Here is a 9,719-nt window from a genome sequence, read left to right as displayed (position 1 = left end):
AAAGCCCAATTGGTGTAAAGAAATACACAGTGATGTTAAAAGAGTTGTAAAACTTTTAACCAGTGATAGTAAAGGAGTGATGATATCCTTCCAAGTCAAGATGATGAGGGGAAGGGAGAGAAACTTGCAGGTGGTGGTGTCCCTCCTTATCTGCTGACAATGTCCTTCCGGCTGATCATGATCATGGGTTTGGAAGGTGCTGGCGGAGGAGCCTTGGTGAATTGCTGCAGGATGCTACATATGACACACGCTGTTGCCAATGTGCTTGGGAAGCAAAACATGATTCAGCAGAATCACTTTGGTTTCTGAGAAGAAATCATGGTTGACAGATGGGTTTGAGGTATCTGGGGCTGTAATTAACAGTGTCAACATCGGCTGAACCACAGCATGTGAGATATTTGCATTTTGATATACTATTCAACTAGGCATCACACAAAGGTTTCATGAGCCTCTAGGGATTGGAGGATATGTTAATGTGGATTGAAGACTGTTTAATGGACAGAAAACTGAGAGAATAAATAAAGGTGATATTTCCAGGCTTGGCAGGCTGTGATGAGTGGATTGTCCTAAGGATTTGTACTGGAGCCTCAGCTATTTACAACCAGATTATAATAATATGTATGTCAAAGATAAGAGGAGATGTAGAATTGGGGCGAGTGACAATGGTGTCATGGCACAAGTAATCCAGAGTCTCAGGCTACTTCTTTGATGGTATGGGCTCAAATACCACCACAGGAGCTGATAGATTGATTGATAGAATTTAAATTCATTCCAGTAACTACATTACTGTAGGCCTGGAGTCACATGTAGGCCAGACCAGGGAAGGATGGCAATTTCCTTCCCTAAAGGACATTAGTGAACCAGATGTTTTTTTCTTTCTGACAATCGACAATGGATTCATGGTCATCATTAGATTCTTAATTCCAGATATTTATTGAATCCAAATTCCACCATCTTCCATGGCAGAATTCGAACCCAGGTCCCCAATACATTGTCTGGGTCTCTGGATTAACTGTCCAGTGATGATACCTCTAGGCCACCACCTCCCCATACTTGTGACTCCGTGTAACTCCAGAGCCACAGTAATATCATTGACTCTTAACTGCCCTCTAGCACAGCGAAACAAGCTACTCAGCTCTACTGAATCACTACTCCAATGGAATGCAGCCATCAATGAATTCTCAAGGGGATATTAGGGGTGAGGAACACCTGCTTAGCTGTTCAGTAATGTTCTCATTCCGCAAAAGAATATAAAAAGTAAATTGTAGCAAGACTTCCTCACTATTGTGCTCGATGTAGTCAAGGACAGCACACCATTTAGAATAGTGAGAGGAATATATGGAGCACGTGGTTGTGAAATGGGAGTGGAGGGTTCACATTCTAACCCATGTGGTGGTATACATTAACACAGACAAAAGTGGTGATCCTGTGCAGGTAGTTGAACTTGGCCATAAGTAAATGTCTCATAATCTAGAAAAAAGAATCAGCAACATTCAAAGCTAGTGTAAAAATCCAATCCACACAATAAACTTCACAACTTTCCTGCTATACTCCACATACTTGTTTCTCTAAAGTAGTCACAGATCCCTCTTAAATGCAATGAATTCAGATCCAGGAAAGAGTTCAAACTTGTTATGATTGCAGCTGATGGGACTGTTAAACAGGTGAGATCCTAGAGTGAAACCTGGATTGATAGATGTGGTGCTTAATTGCACAGGATTCACATTGTCATCAACCATGGAACAGAAGTTAATTACACACAAAAGAAATAAAAGCCAAGAGTCAGGCCTCACTGATATGGCGTGCTGGAAATCACAGCGCACTATTGCCACAAAAAGTAAACGTTTCATCAGGAATAATCCGCAATGTACTTGCCATTTAGACCAGGTTGACACGAAGCATAGACCAGGTATCTATACTTAATGATCTGAAAGCAAAAATGCTGGAGACCACAGCAGGTCAGGCAGCATCATTGGAGAGAAAACAAGCTAACGTTTTGAGTCTACATTACTCTTCATCAAAGCTGAAGTGAAGTTTGGCAGGCCTGTGTTTATGAAAGGTGGGGTTATGGCAGTGTTGGAGGGAAAGAATGTTGGTAGTTCAGATTAAGTGATCGAATAGGAGTCTGGCAGAACAATGGTGTGCCTAACTGCCAGACTTGAAAGGATACAGACAGTCTCACTTTGGCTCAACAAGTCTACACTGACCCTCAGAGCATCCCACACAGACCAGTCCCTCTATAACCCACCTGATCTACACATCCCTAAGCACTATGGGCAATTTTAGCAAAGCCAATCCACCTAGCCTGCACATCTTTGGACTGTTGGAGGAAACCAGAACACCCAAAGGAAACCCGCGCAGACATGGGGAGAATGTGCAAACTCCACACAGGCAGTCACCCGAGGGTTGGAATTGAACCCAGCTCCCTGGCGCCGTCCTAACCACTGTGCCACCATGTCGCTCCTCCAATTTACACTGTGATTCGCTGTAGCATTGTAGCATGCCGAAGACAGACAGGTGGACACACAAGCAAGATGTTGTGTTAAAGTGACTGGCTATGGGAAGGTTGGGATCATGCTTGCGAACAGACTGGAGGTGTTCTGCAAAGCAGTCACCTAATCTGTAGTTGGTTTCTCCAATGCAGTCTAGGTCACATTGGGTGCAGTGAATACAATACACAAGATTGGAGGAGGTACAGGTGAAATGCTGCTTCACCTGGAAAAACTGTGTAAGCCCTTGGAGGTGAGCAGTAAAGAGGTGAAGGGGCAGCTGTTGCATCTTTTGAGGTTACATGAGAAGGTGCCATCAGAAGGAGGTCGGTGTTGGCGGTCGAAAAATTGACAAAGGTGTCCTGGAAGCAATGATCCCTGTGAAATGCGGACGAGGCAGTGAGGGGAAGATGTGTTTGGAGGTGCTGTTCCGCTGGAGTTGTCTGAAATGACAGAGAATGATCCTTTGAATGCAGAGGCTGCAAGGGAGAACAGTGAGGACAAGGGGGACCCAATCCTCAGGCCTCTGATCAAGGAAGAAGCTGAGGGCTGTCAGACAACCTGAATGGAAAATGGAGGTTTCGGGGAATTGGACCAATGACTATTTTCAGATAGGCAGAAAAAAAGTGTATTGGGTTGTGGCTGGAGGGAAGGACTGGGAAAGTCTTTCAATCATAGTTCAGCGGTCCCTTCTCAGTAAGATTTGCTGAGCTGTCACACCCCTTCCTCAACTCTTTAGGGTGTTAGGGTCCCAGCTATGTTATGAGGACAAGTGAAGATCCGAGGCTGAAATTTAGTTTAACAGATCACATTTTAATTTATTTTTGTTTTTAGCAAGGTAGACTAACACTAAAACACAAACAAGCAACGTTGCTAAAAAGTTTATTACGCTGAAGAGTTGAAGATAAAATAGAATGAATCAAACTTTTTGCATGTAGCACATGTATAATGAAGCTATGGCTCTAAGAGGTGTATTTTGTCTGGGATTTGTATTTGAAGAGATGGTTTGAACCATAGGTGCCAAACTATCTCTTCCATCCTCATCAAGTAAACAGCTTGTGTGACCTTGTTTTTTTTTATTTAAAGTTGGAACAATAAAAGCAGCATGAATGGGTGGAGTCAGTCTCCCCAAGAACCAGGCTTTTTAGTTTAGCTTTCAGTAATCGATGTGGCATTGTTTCTAGTTGTGGAAGCTGTTGTTATCTCTCCCTCTCTCTTTCTCTTTCTGTCTCTCTGTTACATGTGTAAAGTTGGGTTATCTCTCTCTCTGTTGCCAGAATTGCATGTGAGACTATTTGTTTTGTTGCTTTTGCCAAGGGTGTGTCTATAGAACGTTACTATAATGGAACAGTTGTTGTTTACTGGTTAAATAATCTATTATTCTGTTAAGTTTTCCAATACTTAAAGTTAGACCAATTCTTCTTTCTTTTGTTCACATTTTTAATTATTGAGCAAGAATAATGGGGGTTTGCTTTGATCCAGATCACATGTTTAAAGATTTTGAAAACATGTTTAAGGCACAATTCCATTAATCCCCCAAAATACTCCTTTACAAACACATCAAGAATCTTCCACCAGAAAGTCAAATGATAGAACTTTACTGTACAGAAGGAGGCCATTCTATTCATCATGTCCACATCAACTCCCAAAAAGAGCTAAATAAAAACCAAAAGAACTGTGGATGCTGTAAATCAGGAACAAAAACAAAGTTGATGGAAAAACACAGCAGGTCTGGCAGCATGCTGCCAGATCTGCTGAGCTTTTCCAGTAACTTTGTTTTTGTTCCCAAAAGAGCTAACCTGCTAGTCCCATTCTCCAGCCCCATCAACTAACTGCACTATGCATTCACCTTGCTCATAACCTTCCCAATGTAAACAAAAGCATAATGGTTAATCAAGAGTCTCTCTCTCAAACTGTTTTATAACAATGGTTACAGAAACACCCACAGATTAATCATTAAACACCTTCCAACACATGGAATACCTGCATGCCACTAATTCAAAATTCAAAAATCCAATTTTAAAATAAATAACATTACAAAATACAGAAATCACATACCATACATCACAAAGTTTCCAACTAACTGACTCCCCGTAGTTCTTTTGCCATAGACTGTACAAACAATTCAATGAGCCTTTCCAAATTTGCCAACATAAACTTTTACACATTTAAAACTTTTATTTTTTTTCTCTGAGAGCAGATTCTCAGAGATAGCAAGAACTGCAGATGCTGGAATCAGAGTCAATACAGTATCAATACCCCAGGTCAGGCAGCATCAGAGGAGCAGAATAGTCGATGTTTCAGGTTTACAGCCTTCATTAGAACTGGGGAGGGGAAAGGGAGCTCAGAAATAAATGGGGAGAGTGGGGTTGGGGAAAGGTAGATTGGATGCAGGTAGGGGATAATGGAGGTTGGTCAGTGGGAAGAGTGGACAGAGAGGTGGGAAAGAAGATGGGAAAGTTGTGTCAGGCCAGGGAGGCAGGGTTGAGAGGGAGGGTTGGACATGGGATGAGGCTGGGGGCTGGAGAGATTTGGAAACTGGTGAATTCTATGTTGAGTCCATCGCGTTGTATGGCGGAATATGAGGCGTTGTTCCTCCAGTTTGTGTGTGGCATCATAGTGACACTGGAGGAAGCCCAGGATGGACATGTCATCAAGGGTGTGGAAGGGGAAGTTATGACAGAGGGTGAGTACTGAGGGAGTGGCACACTGTCAGAGGCTGAGTACTGAGGAAGTGGCGCACTGTTGGAGGGTGAGTACAGAGGAAGTGCCACAGTGTCAGAGGATCAATGCTGAGGGAGTGCCACACTGTCAGAGGGTCAGTACTGAATGTACTGCACTGTCGGTGGGTGAATACTGAGTGAGTGTCGCACTGTTGGAGGGTGAGTACTGACGGAATGCTTCACTATTGGAAAGTCAGTACTGAGGCAGGGCTACTGAGTTAGCACTACATTATCAAAGGGCAGTACTGAGGGATGCTGCACTGTCCAAGGGCCATTAGTGATGAAGTGGAGTAATGGTGGTGAGCCATTACTGCTGTGGTCTTAACTGTTTCAGACTCAAGTTATGCATTATACCTTCAAAGTTCTTAGGCTGTAAATTATAGCTTGATCCGACTATATTTTTTTGGTAGTCCATAATGTGAATGATCATGTGTTAATTTATTCATTACTTTTTAGTTGAAATTGTCTTCAAAAAGATGGTCTCTGGGAAATGAGCTACCATTGCATAATTAAGGATACACTGGTGTCTTGCTTTCCATGTTAGTTATGGTTATGGTCTTGCACTGCCCAGTAACACTGGACTCCATGGTTCTGCAAAAACTGGTATACGTATTGGAGGTGCTTAATGAGGTTCACCCGCAATGTGGCAAGTATGGCAGGATGTAAAAAACTGCATCACGTCTTTGTGATGCCACAGCCAGTAAAACACCTGTTTATCAATGCTAGAGACTTCCATATTTCTATATCTCCTGACAGAAGAATGTGATGTGCTACCCACAATAAGTTCTCATGGTATCTGGATGGTACCACTTGAGGGACAACTATCCATTCTTCTTCGGGGCGGGGTGGCCATGAGGGGCTATAGGAGAGAAACTAGGGAGAGATGGGAATTATGGTCTATGCACGGGGCATATTAAGGAACTTTGACCTTGTGAACTGGTGGAAGGGAGGGAACAGGCACAGGATTGAATACGTCCATCCATTCCTGGTAGAAGTTCAATCAAAATTGCAAGGTATTCACAATCACAACAGAGAGAAGAATGTAACCATTGGGTGGACAGCACTGGGGGAGTGCCACATCAAGAAGTACTCACTTGTCTCACTACATTTGGACAACAAGAGACACGAATTTGACTTGGATAACATATCCATTTTCGCACAAGCCTAACAGAGACATACCAGGGAATTCCTGGACGCCTGGTATTCCAACCAGAACTCCATCAACAAACACATTGAATTAGACCCTGTGTACAAACTACTGAGAAACAGAACCTGAAGTAATACCAACCACCTCAGGAAGCCAAGGCATATAGATAACAACTGGGACAGAACACTAACACTTCACTGGAGGCGCACTGACTATGTTACCTTCAAGGCGACAAAACATTTCCAACGAAACCCACTAGCTCAGTGAGCATGTCTGCAACCTCATCCACAACTTGAGCTACAAATCTTCTTACAAACTTTAAAGTGCCACACTGTCAGTGGGTCAGTACTGTGGGAGTGCTCCATTGTTGGAGGATGACTACTGAGTGAGTGCTGTACTGGCGGAGAGTCAACATTGAGGGAGAACTGCACGGTCAGATAGTCAGTGCTGAGTAGTCAGTACTCAGACAATGCGGAGAGAGTGCTGCACTGTCAAAGCGTTAGCAACAAGGATGCGCTGCACAGTTGAAGTATCAGGATTATCACTTTTGGAGGATCAGTACAGAGGGAGTGCTGCAGTGTTGGAGGGCCAGAACTGAAGGAGTGCTGCACTGTCAGATGGTCAGTACTGAGGCAGTTCTGCAGCGTTGTTGTGTCATTCTGAGGAATTATTGCATTGTTGGAAGATTAATACTGAGGGGGTGCTGCATTGTTAGAAGTCAGTATTGAGCGAGCAATGCTCTTTAAGGTGTACATTCAATGCACTGTCAATGTGAGGATCTGTCCTATTGAAACAAGTGGATAACTCATTGCAGGTGAGATTTTGTCCCTGGTGTCTGAGTGATGGCATCAGGCTCAGAACAGAAGTATTGATCAGAGTGACACCATGCTGAGTTACAGTGTTTGAGACTGATCCAGATACTGCAGTGGGAGTGTCCCAGGTTAAGGCAGGAGCTATTCCATTGCACATTTTGTTGAAGGCACAGCTTAGATTCACATGCTTTCCTGCAATAATTTCCACGTGTTCATCTAACACACAGAGAATGAATCATTTCAGGTAACTATAACATGCAGCATCAACTGAAATAGATATTACAGTCCCACAAGAAAAAGTACTCTAACCAGGATGCTATTAAAACTGACTGCTCTGATCAGTCAATACTTTCCTCCTCTCTGACTTGGTGAAGTGTAAACATAATGAAATATTCGAGCAAAGTCCCTCTTGCCTGAGCTCTGCATGTGTTGGAGGAGCCTCCGAGTTGAGTCCACGCCTTTCACTAGTGGTTTCACAGCGTTTGTGTTTAAAGCTTGAAACAAAACCCGGTCTAAAAGTTCATGAGGAACTTAGCCTTGTTCCTCTACTATTTTCTATCATTTTGTCAGATGTCAATGATCAGAAAATGAAACCATAGCGTCTTCCAGCGCCAGAGGAGGGCAGTCTGCTTACTGTCTCAATGCTCGCTGTTTGAAAAGGCCCTCCAATTAGTCCCATCCTACATCCCATTCCTGTAGCCCTGAAAATATTTCAAGGACATCTCCAATTTGAAGTCGATAAAATGGTAGGATAGATCAAAGGAAGTCATTGTGATCTTTGCAAAATGTTGGTTCAGCCTCACCGGGATCATTGCGTCCAGTTCTGGGAACAACATTTTAGCCATGATCTGAAGGCTTTAGAGAGGGTATAGAAAAGATTAATGAGAATGTTATCAGGGATGAGGGATTGAGATTGTTCTCATTGGAGAAGGGGAAGATGGAGAGGAGATTTAATCAAGGAGTTCAAAATCACTGGAGCTTTCCACTGAGTCAATGAGGAGACATTGCTTCTAGGAGCAGGAGAGTTGGTCACCAGAGTGACATAGATTGAAGAGAATTGGGAAAAGAACCCAAGGAGTGGGTAGGGAGGAGGATTTCTTTTTGATGCAGTGAGTTGTTGTGATCAGGGACATGGTCCCTGAAAGGTCAGCGGGAGCACAATCAACAGGAACTTTCAAAAGGGTGAATCAGAGAAATACTTGCAAAGTTGGAGCATATGACCAATGGAATAACACAAGAATCACAATGGATCAAATAGTTTGCTCTATCCTGTCATTTTATGACTTCACGAGTTTTAGTTTCACAGCAAATGAACAGCAAACATACCAGTTCTGTAAATTTGTCACCATTATAAACTTTGTGGCAATGCCATCTCTTCATCTTTTAGTTATTTCACTCCATTGGATTTGATAAGATGCTGTGCTTGCACAGGAAGTGAGAAGGCTGGACTTGCTTTCCATTCTGAGCACTGCTGAGCTGCTGTCATGCTGACCTCACATTGAAACTAACTCATTTTCCCCAGTTTGAAACTAATGGTGGTGCTCAAGTCTCAAGGAAAGGAGTACCTTAGCTTCTGACCCCAGGAGCTGAAAGCACAGCCTCTCATGGGGGAGCAATAGGAATCAGGGATCAGCAAGAGGCCGGAAATGGAGGAGCACAGAGATCTCACGGGGTTGGACAAGATCGGGAGAAATGTAGAGGCTGTAGGAGGTTACAGAGATTAAGAGGGGTGTAAGGTCTAGAGGATGTCGCAGAGATTAGGAAGGGTGTAGGATCTGGAGGCGATTACAGAAACGGAGAGGTGTAGTGTCTGGAGGAGGTTAGAGAGGTAGGGAGGGTTATGGGGCTGGAGGAAGTTACAGAGATAGGGAAGGATGTAGGGATGGGAGGAGGTTACAGAAATAGGGAGGAGTGCAGGGCTGGAGGAGATTGCAGAGATAAGGAGGGATGTAGGGACTGAAAGAGATCACAAAGATAGGGAGTGGGGCGGTGCCTGAAGGAGGTCGTAGAGAAAGGAGGTGGTGCAGGGCCCGGAGAAGGTTGGGGGTAGGTCTTAAAGAACAGAGAGATTACAATCCAAGGAGCTGGATTTTAATTTTATTGACACAGAGCAAATATATATCAGTGAGCAGAGGGTAATGGGTGAGTGGTATACGGTGTGACTATGTATACTGGCTCACTGCTGTTTTGGTTCCCAATCAGGGCTCAATAAGAACTGTCCGTCCTCCCTGAACAGACCTAAACCCCCTAACTCCACACCTACACTCACTTCTCCTGGCTCCACTCCCCACATCTTTGACCTGTCAGTCTCCTCTCCATCTATCTTCTCCTTCATCCATCTTCTATCCACTTCCCTCCCTCCCTATTTATTTCAGAATCACCATCCCCCCCCCCCATTTCTGAAGAAGGGTCTAGGCCTGAAACGTCAGCTTTCCTGCTCCTCTGATCTGCTTAGCCTGTTGTGATCATCCAGTTCTACACTCTGTTATCTCATTAAGAAGGTTCCTGTGTACACTTGTCATTACAGTTAACCTTCACATCTGGCAAA

The 9,719-nt window shown here is 43.7% G+C and overlaps 1 pseudogene; it reads left to right on the top strand.

Annotated features, from left to right (window-relative positions):
* The first annotated feature begins 2,703 nt into the window (after positions 1-2,703).
* The window catches only part of LOC132206714 (myelin-associated glycoprotein-like), a 43,951-nt pseudogene continuing 36,935 nt past the window's right edge, over positions 2,704-9,719 (top strand).

This window comes from Stegostoma tigrinum, chromosome 41 (genome assembly GCF_030684315.1).
Source record: "Stegostoma tigrinum isolate sSteTig4 chromosome 41, sSteTig4.hap1, whole genome shotgun sequence".
NCBI lineage: Eukaryota > Metazoa > Chordata > Chondrichthyes > Orectolobiformes > Stegostomatidae > Stegostoma > Stegostoma tigrinum.
The sequence above is the reverse complement of the archived record's forward strand: the minus strand, read 5'-3'. Positions and strand labels throughout refer to the sequence as shown.